The 13,752-nt window shown below is 50.6% G+C and overlaps 1 non-coding gene across 1 annotated transcript; it reads left to right on the forward strand.

Annotated features, from left to right (window-relative positions):
* The first annotated feature begins 3,096 nt into the window (after positions 1–3,096).
* LOC114895118 lies at positions 3,097–3,200 on the forward strand. Its single transcript, XR_003793425.1, has one exon. It is a non-coding gene; the product is annotated as a U6 spliceosomal RNA (small nuclear RNA).
* The last annotated feature ends 10,552 nt before the right edge of the window (positions 3,201–13,752 follow it).

The raw sequence follows: 13,752 nt of genomic DNA on the forward strand, positions 1-13,752 counted from the left end.
GGCAAGGGTTGTAGAGAAGGGAGGGGCATGCCTTCTACAGGGCGGGCGATGCGTCATCGTCTTGGGGGCTACACGTGTCAGAAAACTGAAAAAAATTTTAGCTTTTTCCTGTGTTTGGTTTAAATTCGGTTCAAAATGTCCCACATAGGAAACAAAAGGGGGATTTGCTGTGTGCTCCCACCATACCCTGAACTTGTCATCTCCTTGGCGCTCAGAGAGAACAGCGAGTCCATTGGCTCCATCACCTGAGCCAACAGGAGCCACTGGGCCTCAGCCAGCTCTGGTGACCTCTGCCCTCAGGAGGAGCTGGGAGCAACCTGCGTGCAGGACGTCTGCCCCTCCTTCTGGAAGCCACACCCTAACCAGGTGCAGATGTGCTGGGCGGAGGTTTGCTGAGATGATTTAGAATGTTTATCATTGGCAACCTAATGTTCAGGTTGCAAGTGTGAGAGGTCATACCTGTATTTTCACGTAGATACAGAAGAACATATTTTCTGAATTTTGGGGAGCTCCCTTAAATCATGCTGGTTTTTCAGGGCGAGACACTCCAGAACGTAAGAGAGTTAAGATGCAAAATGCTTTAACACGGCTCTCTAGCATCGTGTGTGCTTGGAGTACATCTGTTGAGAATTTTGCGTGGGCTCTGCTTTTGTGGAAACAAATCCGAATTGCCTGTTTATCAAAGGCAGAAAATTAAGGGGATTCCGAGCTCGTGGTGCAGGGAATGGACATGGTGACACAACTTTGAAGTGGTAGAAAAATTATTTGTCACTATTGTAAACTTAATGGTGACATCTGGTATCACTACGTGTTTTCTGGCTTTTTCAGTTGAATTTTGGTTCTTCAAACCCTCTCCGGGATTGGAGGTGGCAGTGGGCTCAGGTTTCAATGGTGTGGAAGCCCTGGCTGCTGTCTTACATTACTCGGCTTGAGGTGTCAACCTGACCTCTGGGTCATTCCTTATGCTCTGGGATAACTGGGGTCCATTTCTTCCCAGGAGAAAATAAAATATAAAATATACTGGATGATAATGTCCTTTGATCAAAGATCCTTAACAAGGGAACACCCAGGAGATCATTGAAAGGCTGAGATCACCCCTCCCCCTGTTTCCAAACATTGACCAAAGGTCACAGCCTGTGTACTGGAGGGCATGCTGGACGACCCTGCGAGCCTCACGTGAGCATCGGGACCCTGCACGCCCAAGCCTCCTGCATACAGGGCTACAGAAAGGCGAGTGGAAACAGGAGAAAGACTATTCAAATGCACTTCCCCAGAGAAGATAGGTAGATGGCCAACAAGCACCTGAAAAGATACTTGGCAAAATGCAAATCAGAACCACCACGAGATACCATTTGCCCCCTCTCTGGTGGTTATAATAAAAATGCAAAATGACAAGTGCTGGCGTAGATGTGGAGAAATTGGAACCCTCGTGCATGGCTGGTGGGGATGTAAAACAGTGTAGCCGCTGTGGGAAACAGTCTGGAGGTTCCTCAGAAGGTTAAGCACAGAGTTACCAGGTGACCCAGCAACTCCACTCCTGGGTGCACACCCAAGAGAATTGAAAAGAGGCACCTGAGCACATACCTGCCTGCCCACGGTCATTCCTGCACAGTCACTGCAGCCGTAAGGTGGAAAGAGCCCGTGTCCATTGACGAATGATGGATAAACAGAACGTGGTCATCCGTACAAGGGGGCATCATCCTGCTGTAAAAAGGAATGAAGTGCTGACACACTACAATGTGGATGAACCTTGAAACCATTATTCTAAGTGAAAGAGCCCAGACAGAAAGGGCCACATACATGACATGAGTTCACTTGTGTGTGAAACATCCAGAACAGGTAAATTGAGAGACAGAAAACAGATCAGCGGGTGCCAGGGGCTGGGGGAGGGGGTGGGGAGTGACTGCTAATGGGTGTGGGGTTTCATTTTGAGTGATGGAAAAGTCCGGAACTAGACAGGTGTGATGGTTGCACGAGGGAGACCAGCGAGACTCCTTCCCCGTGCGTCCGAGTGAGGACAGGGGATGGTGTCAAGGGTGCAAGTGTGTGGTGCTGAGAGGCCGCCTCTCTCCATCCGGCCCTTCCCACAGGGTTTCACGAGCTGAGAGCTGTAAGCTGGGGTCTTGGAGGAGCCACCCCCTCCTCCCCGGCAGGAGGAGGATGTTTCCTGTGGTGGCGAGGGGCACGGAGGTCTGGGAGCCACGGTACAGCCCCACGGCTTCCCACGTGGTCTGTTCTCTTGACAGGTTTGGCTGCGGTGAGTTTTGTGTGGCTGTTAGATATCTTCCCAGCAGAATCCCCAGAGAATTCTAAATTTCAGTTGCACTCTCTAAATTTTCATTAAGAGCTTTCACCCAGAGAAAATGATGGATTAGATTTTACCGTTGGAAAGAAGCCAGATAAAATTAGATGACTTTTAGTCCCCATGGCCCGCGCCTCACTCCCTGCTTTTTTCTGAAGTCTTTGCTCTTCTCTCTTGGTTCCCAGCAAACAGGTGCCTGCGGATGTTTATTCGTTGAAAATACTGATGTGTGCAGCTCCCTTCGAGCCTCTCTGCTTTTGTTTCACGAGTGACTTTGCTTTTGCTCCAATCTCTTCAAGTCGAAGACAGCTTTGGGCCTTGGGCTCCATGTTGGCCAGTGTGTGGTTTCTTTCTTCTCTTCAGTAAAGCTTGTTAGTTGTTAGAACTTTATAGCCGTAAGCTGATAGAATATTTTGCTGCACAAAAGAAATTAATCTAATTCCTTGTCTATATCTTCTTTTCTCTTCCAAACTCTCCTTCTTGGCAAAGTTAACCCACTGTCCCATCCAAGTACAATTAGGAATTTGCCTCCCAACCAGCCACTTTTAGCAAAGCTGTGTTCTGATAGGCGACTGTCTTCTGTTACCGTGTATGGATGGTGAATTGTGAAAACAACTATTATTTCTTCCCGCATCAATACAAGGAAGAAAGATTATTCTGCACAAAAACTAAGACTTAGATTGGTCTGGAGGAGCTGATGAAACACATTGGGGAAGCCCCCTAAGGCGGTTGTTGGTTACAGGGGGCGCGGACATCGGCGTTATTCATGCGAGTGTCGGTTTAAATTCCACATGGTGTTGGCTTCAGCACCACATGCACTAAAACTGGAACGATACAGAGATTAGCACGGCCCCTGTGCAAGGATGACATGCAAGTGTGTGAAGCAGTCCATATCTTTTCATGATCATTAAGTCAGTTTTCCCAGAAGAGTGATTTTCAGATGGGTACCCAGCCCCCACCTCTAGGAGGCTCTGTCAGGATTTTGAGACAATATGGCCTGAAAGAAAAATCACATTAAATTTTATGTTATGGTTTGCATTTGGAAAATTTTCTAAAAATAAAACTCATTTTTATTTTACAGTACTAACGTGGATCAGAAAGTATGACAGAGTCTTCCTGGCTGATAAGGCTGCGTGGAATATACATTCTAAGAGAGTGATCTTCAGGGTAGGGAGAGACAAGTACAGGTGGGAATTTTGTGATGAGCACAAGACTGCTTCTAAAGCTGCCAGATTCTCCTTTTCACCTGTGTTCCTGCAGTTCTGTTACTTGCCACTAGATGTGTGTGAGTGCTGTTAAGGCCTGCAGTCGTTAGTATGATAGATCTATTCCTGGCAATCCGTAGATACGCATAAATTCCACGTGGAATTCAGCAGAGATCTTGAGCAGGTTTCAGATGCCTCGCCCCCGTGTGTCCCGGCATCTTAAATTAATCGTGTGGGAAAGCTCTCCACTTGCAACAAGGGAGATTTTTATGCTGTATTCAGACGTGGGCGGATCCCAGTATGTGTTACGTGGCGCCTGGGAGGAACCTGTGGTCCGGGACGTGGTCAGAAGGACCTGGTCATAAACGACAGGCTTTCCAGGTGAAAACCTCCCGATTATCCTTCTGTGGTGCCAGTTTTGGCAGACTAACAGCACCCACCAAAAAGCATCCTTTCTGTCCTCCTGCCCCCAAATTTTAATGTCGTCCCAAAGGTGCTCTCATGGCAGCTGAAAGGAAAGTTTAATGGACAGTTTTATTGGTTTCTCAACGCTGTTTCAAGATGATGCCGAAATCCCTTGGAATGTTTCTGGGACCGCGGATTCAGGGAACAACAAATTACCACCAACTGGGGGCCCGAGACAACACTGGTTCTCTTGCAGTCTGGAGCCTGAATCAGAGATTCAGGTGTCTCAAGGCTGTGCTGCCTGTGGAGGCTCTCGGGGGCTGGAAGGGGGAGGGTCCTTCCGGGCTTGTCCAGCCTCTGGGGCACCAGGTGTCCCTGGGCTGTGGCCGCGTCACTCCAGCCTCTGCCTCCATCTTTGCGTGGTTTCTCCTCTGTCAGGACTCCAGTCGTTGGATTGAGGGCCGCCCTGATCCAGGATGATCTCATCTTAAAGATTCTTCACTTTATTACGTCTGCAAGGACCCCGTTTCCAAATAATGTCATAACCTGATATTCAGGTTGTATTCATCATGTTTTACCATTTTCTGTACCTTGTGATGTCTTGACTTCTTAAGAAACCTTTTGCTTCCAGACCCCACACCACCTCTTTATTCACCTCTCACACACGGTGCCAATATTCCCCCTTGCCCTTAATCACCCAGGAAGAGGGACCAGACAGCTGGGGACAACCCCAGCACCCCCGGAACCGATAAAGGCTCTCCTAGGCCTCCCCCTGACTCCTGCTTCCACTCGGGTGCTTCCCCATGGCCCTGCATGTGTGGCCTCATCTCTAGGACCCCTAAGTCTAATAAACTTTGTCTTCCCGAGCTATTCTTCTGTGCCCACACGTGTCCGACCGTCTCGTAAGAGAACACAGAACAGTCTGGGCACAGATCAGGGTGGATGTGGATATTTGGGGACACTCGTCAGCCCCCACGTGGACTGCACACACGTGTATATTGGCGTTAGGCCAGCAGGTCTGGCCACTGTCCCCCTCCCGTGATGCACACCGGGACAGGGTGGCCAGTCACCTGCTGGGATGACCCCATCCCAAGGCTGAGGCCCCGGGAACCTCCATCCGGGCTCCGAGGTGCTGCTGACTCTGTGCATTTCAGATAAGCAGGAAGTTCCTGAAAGGAAAACCACAAGCTTTATTTTTATTTAATTCCAGCCATTCTGTGGTTTTTGGAGATGGTCTTTAAAGATTTGTTTTTGATTTTTATCTCAAAGAGAATGCAGAAAAGCCCATGGGTCAGGCTCCAGAGAAAATACACACAGAGAAGAGAAGCAGCGAGCTTGCCCCAGGCAGCTGTGGGGAGCAGGCAGGATGGGCCTGGAGCAGCTGGCGCTGCTGCCTGGAGCCCCAGCCTGGGCCACGTGGGGTGAGTCCCCACAGGCAGAGGGGCCGAGCGGGCTGTTGGGTTTAGGGGAGGTCTGCTTTCATTGTCACCGGCCCGGAAAGCACACCAGGTTCCTTGTCCCCCCCCCGCCCCCGCCCTGGCCATAGTGAGGGTGACAGTGCCTCAGGGGTCCCATTCGATGCCGCAGGGGACCGGAAGATGGAGAAATGGCTTCCTAGAAAACACTGTGAGGGGTGCCCATTTGGGGTAGGTCAGATGGCTGGGAAGAAAGGAAGGGCCTTCCCTCTGAGAGCTGACCCTGGCCCTGGCCCAGAGCTGACCCTGGCCCTGGCCCAGAGCTGTGGCTCTGCCTGCACCCCTGGGAGGGAGGAACTTGCTCCGAAGGCAGACCTCCCACGCCCGCCCTCTGAGAGCAGAGGTCTTGCCTGGAGCAAAAAGTCCTTGAGGTCTTCCCTCTGGGTCCTGCCCCCTGGATTCTGGGAGGTCTCTGTGCTGAGGGAGGGTCACCAAGTTCTTAGGGAAAAGCCAAAGCAAATTCAACATAAAAGCTAATCTGTGCTGTAGGGTCTTTTGGGAAGGGAAGACGCTATGACAAGTCAGCACGCCCCAAGCCCACCTGGGTGGACCCTGTGTCAGTCTTGATGCATGGTGGGCCTGGAGGACAGGCCAGCATGCAAACATCTCCGTCCCCTCTGTCTGGACTTGGTGACCTTCAGCTTTTGAAGAGCGGGGACCATGGCCTCGTGGGGACCTCAGTTTGGGTGTGTCTGATGTTGCTTCAGGACAGGGGTTTCACACGTGTTCGCCTAAGCAGGATTGGGAGGGCGTGATTTCCATGTGGCTTGTTTCTGGCAGTGTTCACTGTGATGGTCCATCAGCACCATGTCCGCCATGCCTCTTTCCCCCGCCGTAACCTTAGAACTCCAAAGGTCTTGCTCCTTGTTGGACTCTCCATTCATTCATTCATTCAATGTCCTATTTCATGCTCCTGCCCCAGAGTCTGGGCCTTGGCCGGTGGGAGCCCCTCTTTGTGGGTCTATCCTTACTCTCTGGACTGAAGGTGTTCAGGCTCTTCTGTCCCCGCCCAGCCCTGGACGTGGCCACTCTGCAGAGCCTGGTGCCTTCAGTGAGAGGTAGGATTTGGAAAGTACTCTAGGTGCTCTTGGATGGAGCTAAGGAACACGTGAATGTGCACACACACGTTTGTGCACTTTGGTCTGTAGCCACTTGGATTGAAACTGAGTTCACACCCATATGCCTCCCGATTCCACCCAACTCCACAGCCTCCCTCGAATTTCTGCCTGTGTGTGTGAGTGACTCGCTACCTCAACAGCAGAACCCCAGTCCTGCTGGTCAGAGCACTTGTCTCTGTTCTCGGTCCTCCGGCGTAACCACTCCCAGCCCTGCGGCTGTGGACGCCTGCTCTGTGGCTCCTGTCCCTGGTAAGGATGCCTGCCTTGTTCCGACCCATCTAGAAAGGGCAAAGCTGGTCTGGGAGTAAGTGAATAAGGAGGCAGAAGGGCTCCTCAAAGCTGGGGTGTGCGTGTGCACATGTGTGTATGTGTGTGAGCATGTTGGCACAGCTAAGACACTAATGTGTGGAACCAGGGTGAGGCGTGTTGGCTGCGGCACCTGCTCCTGCATCTGCGTGTGAAGCGGCGCCCTGCCTGGCTCCTCCGGTGAGTGGACGACCCCAGTGACACCTGGGGCTGACAAAGTCCTCTCTTGGTGGACACAACTGCTTAGCAGGGCTGGTCACCTGGGGTCGCCCTGCAAACGTCGGTGCGGCTGAGTTCCTACCTGTGCCGGACACTGCCGTCACTAGACTTTCTGCTGGGCTCTTTGTCGCCGTCCCCGCCGCTCTCTGGTCTGGACCCCACCCCCTCGGGCAGCGCACAGACGTGGCATAGTGTGTGCAGACCCCCTGTCTGCCGTGTCCTTGCTTCCTGTCTGCCTCCCGTCCCTTCTCTCCCCTCACATCTCCTTTAGGGCCCTGCTTTGCCCATTATTTCTTTTCCTTTGGGGGGCCCCCTATGCATCCCAATTAGCATTTGAAAGAGCCCACGTTTGGACTTGACAAACCGGAGGTGGTTTCTGGCTACAGCAGTGGGGCCAAGTCTACATCCTGTGACAGGGACCGACCAGGGAGGGGGTGTCCTTGCTCCTGGGCCGGAGCTTGCAGGCTGGCTGATGGGCTGATGTTTGCACCTTGGGCTCAGGCCTGTTTGCTTTCAGGGTCTGTGTTACTTTTCCCAGGGCTGCCTAACACACAGGCTTGGGGCTTCAAACCACAGAAGTGCGTCCCCTAACTGTCTGGAGGCCAGAAGTCAGATCAGGCCGCTCCCTCTGAGGCTCCAGGGGAGGCTTCTCCTGCCTCTTCCAGCTTCTATTGCTGCCTGCAACCCTTGGCGTCCTGGCCTTTGGACGTATCCCCCATCCGTCTCCATCTTCATACGGCTGTGTCTTGCCTCCTCCTCCTAGAAGGCCACCAGTCTTAGCGGATTAGGGCCGCCCTGCTCCAGTAAGACCTCATCTTAACTAACTACATCTGCAAAGACCCTGTTTCCAGACAAGGTCCCATTCTGAGATGTTGTGGGTCAGGATGTCAACATCTATTTTTGGGGACACAATTCAGCCCATAGCAGGGTTCTGGCTGTACCATCTTGTATTTGACAGTATCAAAATTATTTAAGTTTTAAAATATTTAATTTTTAGGGATATGTACTGAAACATGAATTTTTTCCCCACCCCAGTGCTCCGAGTTCCTCCCCGAGAGATGGCCACCCCGCGTTTCTCGGTGTCCTGGGGACATTCTGTGTGAACAGAGCCCTCCACATACACACCCTTCTGCACCTTCTGTGGTCTGTGTGTGGGGGGTTGTCTCCATCTGCCCGGCCCTTCTTTGGTGGATGTAAGGAGCCGCCGTGTTAGGACGCACATAATTTAGTGATGTTAGAAGGTAGTAGAAAGTATGGACATAACAGAGAAGCTCTTCGTAGAAGCTGTTCTCACAGGCACAAGTGTGACCCAAGTTCCTGCAAGGAAGTGCCAGGTCATAGAGCGTGGCATTTATAATTCAATTCTTTAACTTTTTATTGTGAAATGATCTCACATTTAGAGAAAAGTTGCAGAAATAGGTCAGTGAATCCTGCATTCCTTTCTCCCAGATCACCCAAAAGTCAATGTTTCCTATGTTTGTCTTCAGAGATTAAGTTGCATAATGGTGCCCCCCTCAACCCTAAATATTCTAGGGGTGTGTTTCCTAAACATGGGCGTTCATTCTCCTATGACCGAAGCATAAGTCAAAATCGGGATGTTAACCTCGATACAATACTAGGTGTTCTCTAATCTGCAATTTGTACTCACATTTCTTTAATTGTCCCAATAATGACTTTTGCACACTTGTTAGGTTAATTCCAAAGTGTTTCATCTTCTTGGTGTCTGATGTTGATGGGAGTTATTTTGTGTGGACGTGAAGCTCTGGATTTCTGTGTGATAATTTCATGCCTTTGTGAGCTCGCTTATTGTTTGAGTCAATTTTCCCCATTGATTCTCTATGGCCAGACCTGCTGTCCAATGTGATAGTCACTTGTAGCTGTTGAATACTGATGCAAAAGCACTAACCAAAACATTGGCCATCAGAATACAACCCTATATAAGGAAAATAAAGCACCACAACCAAGGGGGATTTATCCCAAGACTCCAAAATTGCTTCACTATCAGAAATTCTATACATAAAATTCACTATATAGACAGATTTCAGGAGAAAAATCACATGATTCTCTCCATAGGTGCAAAAAAAGCCCTGACAAAATTTAATGCCCATTGCTGATAAAAATATATGTGCAGGGACTTCCCTGGTGGCACAGTGGTTAAGAATCCACCTGCCAATGCAGGGGACACGGGTTTGAACCCTGGTCCGGGAAGATCCCACATACTGTGGAGCAACTAAGGCCATGCGCCACAACTACTGAGCCTGTGCTCTAGAGCCTGTGAGCCACAACTACTGAGCCCACATACCACAACTACTGAAGCCCACGCGCCTAGAGCCCATGCTCCACAACAAGAGAAACCACTGCAGTGAGAAGCCCACGCACCACAGTGAAGAGTAGCCCCCGCTCGCTGCAACTAGAGGAAGCCCGCGAACAGCAACGAAGACCCAACGCAACCAAAATAAATAAATACATTAAATAAATAAATAAATAAATAAATGTATGTACGCACATAAAATGAAATGAAACCAAACACTCGGTTCCTCAGTCACAGGAGCCCTATTTCAAAGCTCAATAGCTGCATGTGGCTGGTGGGTCCTGTTTTGGACATGGAGGATGTGGAACATTCCATCATCACAAGAAGTTTAATTGCACAGCATTGCTCTAAGGTTTTCCAGGTAGACGATCATAGCCTCTGCAAATAGAGAAAGTTTCATTTCTTTTCCAGTTCTTATGATCCTCACTGATTTTTCTTGTCTGATTACAATGGCTAATGCCTTTGTACAGTGCTGACAGTAGCATCTCTTGTTCAGGGGGGTGATGGGTTTAGGAAATGGTATATATATTTTGTTTTGTGAAGAAAGTATCTATCTATCAATATCTATTTTCCTTACTGTTTATATTTTTATCAGGAATGGGCATTAAATTTTGTCAGGGCTTTTTTTGCACCTATGGAGAGAATCATGATTTTTCTCCTGAAATCTGTCAATATAGTGAATTTTATGTCTGGAATGTCTGATAGTGAAGCAACTTTGGAGTCTTGGGATAAATTCCCCTTGGCTGTGTTGTCTTATTTTCCTTGTATGGGGTTGTATTCTGATGGGCAATGTTTTAGTTGGTGCTTTTGCATCAATATTCATAAGTGATATTGGCTTGTAAATGTCTTCTTTCATACTGTCTTTATTATAGTTAGGTTACCAATGTTCTTCTTGCTTTAGAAAAAGAATATAAAAGTTTTCCCCTCATCTTCAATGCTGTGGGATAATTTGTAAAGCTTTAAGACCATCTGGTCCCTTGCTCTGTGGTGACCTAAATAGGAAGGAAATCCAAAAAAGGGGATATATGTATATGTATAGCTGATTCACTTTGCTGTACAGCAGAAACTAACACAACATTGTAAAGCAACTGTACTCCAAAAAATAAAAAAAGACCATCTGGTCCTTAAAGATTTGGTAGAATTTATCTGTGAAATTACCTGTGCCTATTGCCTTTTTGGGGGGACAGGGGGCTGAGTGTTTCCTGGTAACTTTATTTCTTCCATGGAAGTGGGTCTAAGTTTTCCATCTCTAACAGGGCCAGTGTTTTTAAAATTAATTAATTAATTTTTATTTTTATTTTTGGCTGCGTTGGGTCTTCATTGCTGTGTGCAGGCTTTCTCTAGTTGCGGTGAGCGGGGGCTACTCTTCATTGCGGTGTGTAGGCTTTTCATTGTGGTGGCTTCTCTTGCTATGGAGCATGAGCTCTAGGTGCGTGGGCTTCAGTAGTTGTGGCATGTGGGCTCAGTAGTTGTGGCTTGCGGGCTCTGGAGTGCAGGCTCAGTAGTTGTGGCACACAGGCTTAGTTGCTCCACGGCAGGTGGGATCTTCCTGGACCAGGGCTCGAACCTGTGTCCCCTGCATTGGCAGGTGGATTCTTTTTTTTTGTTTGTTTGTTTGTTTTTGCGGTACGCGGGCCTCTCACTGTTGCGGCCTCTCCTGTTGTGGAGCACAGGCTCCGGACACGCAGGCTCAGCGGCCATGGCTCACGGGCCCAGCCGCTCTGCGGCATGTGGGATCTTCCCGGACCGGGGCACGAACCTGTGTCCCCTGCATCGGCAGGTGGACTCTCAACCACTGCGCCACCAAGGATGTCCTCCTCTTATTATTTCTTTTTTGGTTTTCTTCTATTTTCTCAATTAAGTTAACTAATGGATGACCTATTCTGTTAATTTAAAAATTAGGATTTTGGTTTACTAATCATAATTGTGCTTTTTCTGTTCTTTACCCTGTAATGCCTCTTCTCATTTTTATTATATCCTCTCTTATGCTCTCTATTGATTTACTTAGTTCTTTTTCTAAGCTTTGTTTGGGTTGGGAATTTAACTTGTTTTCATCTTTTTAAATAAAAATGTTTAATATTGTGAATTGCTCTATGATTAGTGCTTTAAATGTATTTCATAGATTCTGATGTGTAGTGTTTTCACGTCATTATTTTTTTTAGAAATTCTATACTTTCGGTTGTATTTCCCCACTCATCCAAGAGTTAATAGTTTAAAAAAAATTTTCCACATGAAAGTCTTTTTCTGTCTGCTTTTTGACACTGTTAACAACTTGTGGTCTTATTGCATTATGATCAGTTCTATAACACTTCTACTTCATGGAACTCGCTGATGCTTCCTTTGTGACTGAATTAGATTTCTGTGGCTGTGTAACAGATTTCCACAATTCCACGGCTTGAGCCACACCTGTTTACCATCATCTCTCAGGTCCGTGGGTGTGAGGCCCCGCCCAGCTAGCCCCACTAGGGCAGTACAGGTGGAGGCTGCAGTCGTTGTGTGTGGGCGTCTCAACGAGGCTCAGGTGGGTGGCGTGAAGCCCTTGGCGAGGGTAATCACAGGAGTCCCAGCACCTTTTTCAAGTCCTGTGGCAGGCCCCACCCGCATTCAGGGCCCTGGTCACAGTAGGGTCTGGGCCCCACTTGGGCCTGGGCTGTGGTCAGTGGGGCTCGTCCTCTCTCCCGTGGGACCCCCACCCTGCGCCCCCTCCCCACCTGCGTGCACCCTGAGCAGAAAGGTGAGCGGTTCGGAGGCGGAGGCCTGAGTATGATTGTCCGCAGGTGGTGGGCTTGCTTTCCTGCTGATTGCGCACGAGGTCTCCAGCGTCCGTTCAGAGATGAGGGAAGAGAAATCGAATGAGCTGGTGGGTACGTTCAAGGGACGGGGTCCGGGTTGATTTGCGCTGTGCTGACCCGCTGTCGGGCTGGTCCCCCGGGGATGGCAGCGTATGTGGGGCCATGGGGAGGTGGGGGCTTGTGAGTGGATGGGGGAGGGGCTCAGGCTGGGCAGGTGGAGCTGAGGTGGGGGGCGCGCTTTGGGTGGGGTGGAGGCAACGGCGGGGAGGGGGGCTGTGGGGGGAAGGATTGGGGCTGGGATAGGGGGCAGGGGGCAGAGAAGCAGGGTGAGGGTCAGGTGTTGGACGTGGCGTGCAGGGGTCGCTGCCAGCTGGATGTGCCCAGGTAGGGGGCCTGGATGTGTCTGGGGTCTTCTCGGTCGTTTGTGTGGGGTCAGGCTGGGGCCAGGTGCAGACTCCGAGCAGGCCGGGTCACCTGCAGGGGCCGAATCCTGACCCCGGGACCGTCAGGGGATTCGCCGCTTTCCTGTTTGGAGGTGTCTCCACGGGACAGAGACCTGGAGACAAGGGTCCCCGCTGCCACATCTGTCAGGAACGGCGTCATCAGGAGAGGTGATGTTTGAATCACATTTGGTCGGGAAACAGCCAGGAAGGAGGCGGGTTCCTTCTCTCCTGTGTGAGGAAGACCAGGAGACTCACATCTGTGTGCTTTTCGTTATTTGTTATTTTTCCCTTTGCCTTTTCTCACTGTCAGAAGCTAAGACCTGTAAGAAATAGATTAGGTTAGTGGTTTAAAAACCTCCCTGGAGGAACGCCCCGGCCGCTTCACTGCGATTCTACCAAATGTTTACACTACGTTGGGCTGTGAGCTGGGAGGCCGGCGTCCCTCGGCCCAGCTCTGTCCTTGAGCGCTGCCTGCGGGCACTGGACGTCAGTCTGAGTGAGGCCAGGGTCCGAAGCCACAGGCCAGTCAAGGCCCTTCTTGGAGGGGCTGGCTCTGGGGGATGCCCTGCGGCCGATACACAGGCCTTGTCAAGCTCTCACCTCAGGAGGATGAAAATCCCCATGAAGTTATTGACATGTTGGAATGATGCGTGGGGAGGCCGCCTGGCCTAGATGCTGTGAGCTGTGAACCTGCAAGTTCGAGGCCTAGCTCCAGCCTCTCACCTCCAGCTGTTGCCTATGACAGTCCCTAGGGGTCCTGCTGACGTGTTGACGCCCCTTCAGTGTCCCCCACCTGAGAGCCGCTGGGAGGGCACACGCGGGCTGAGCCTGGACCTGAGGGCGACCACACCAGGGGTGCAGCCCCTTCAGACCCAGCCTCTGAGGACCCCAGGGGGCGGGGGCGTCTGCAGGCCCACCCTGGGCCTGACCATGGTTCAGCACTAGACCCTGGGACACAGGGGCGGCTCCTGGGCCGGGGCCCCTGCCCTGGGGGAGGTGGCCTTTCTGTGATGCTCTGGCTGGGACATGGAGCTTGTCTGCCAGCTTCTCCCATCTGACAGTGGTGGCCGTCCTGCCTTTTCTGGACTGTCTGCCCCCTCCCCGCTCTTGCCCAGCTCCTCAGAACAGAGGGGTCGGTTCCCAGCCAGACCGCTGTATGGTTTTCTCCACTGAGGA

The sequence above is a fragment of the Monodon monoceros genome, unplaced genomic scaffold, assembly GCF_005190385.1.
Source record: "Monodon monoceros isolate NGI ecotype Baffin Bay Population unplaced genomic scaffold, NGI_Narwhal_1 Super_Scaffold_13, whole genome shotgun sequence".
In the NCBI taxonomy this organism is placed as follows: Eukaryota; Metazoa; Chordata; class Mammalia; order Artiodactyla; family Monodontidae; genus Monodon; species Monodon monoceros.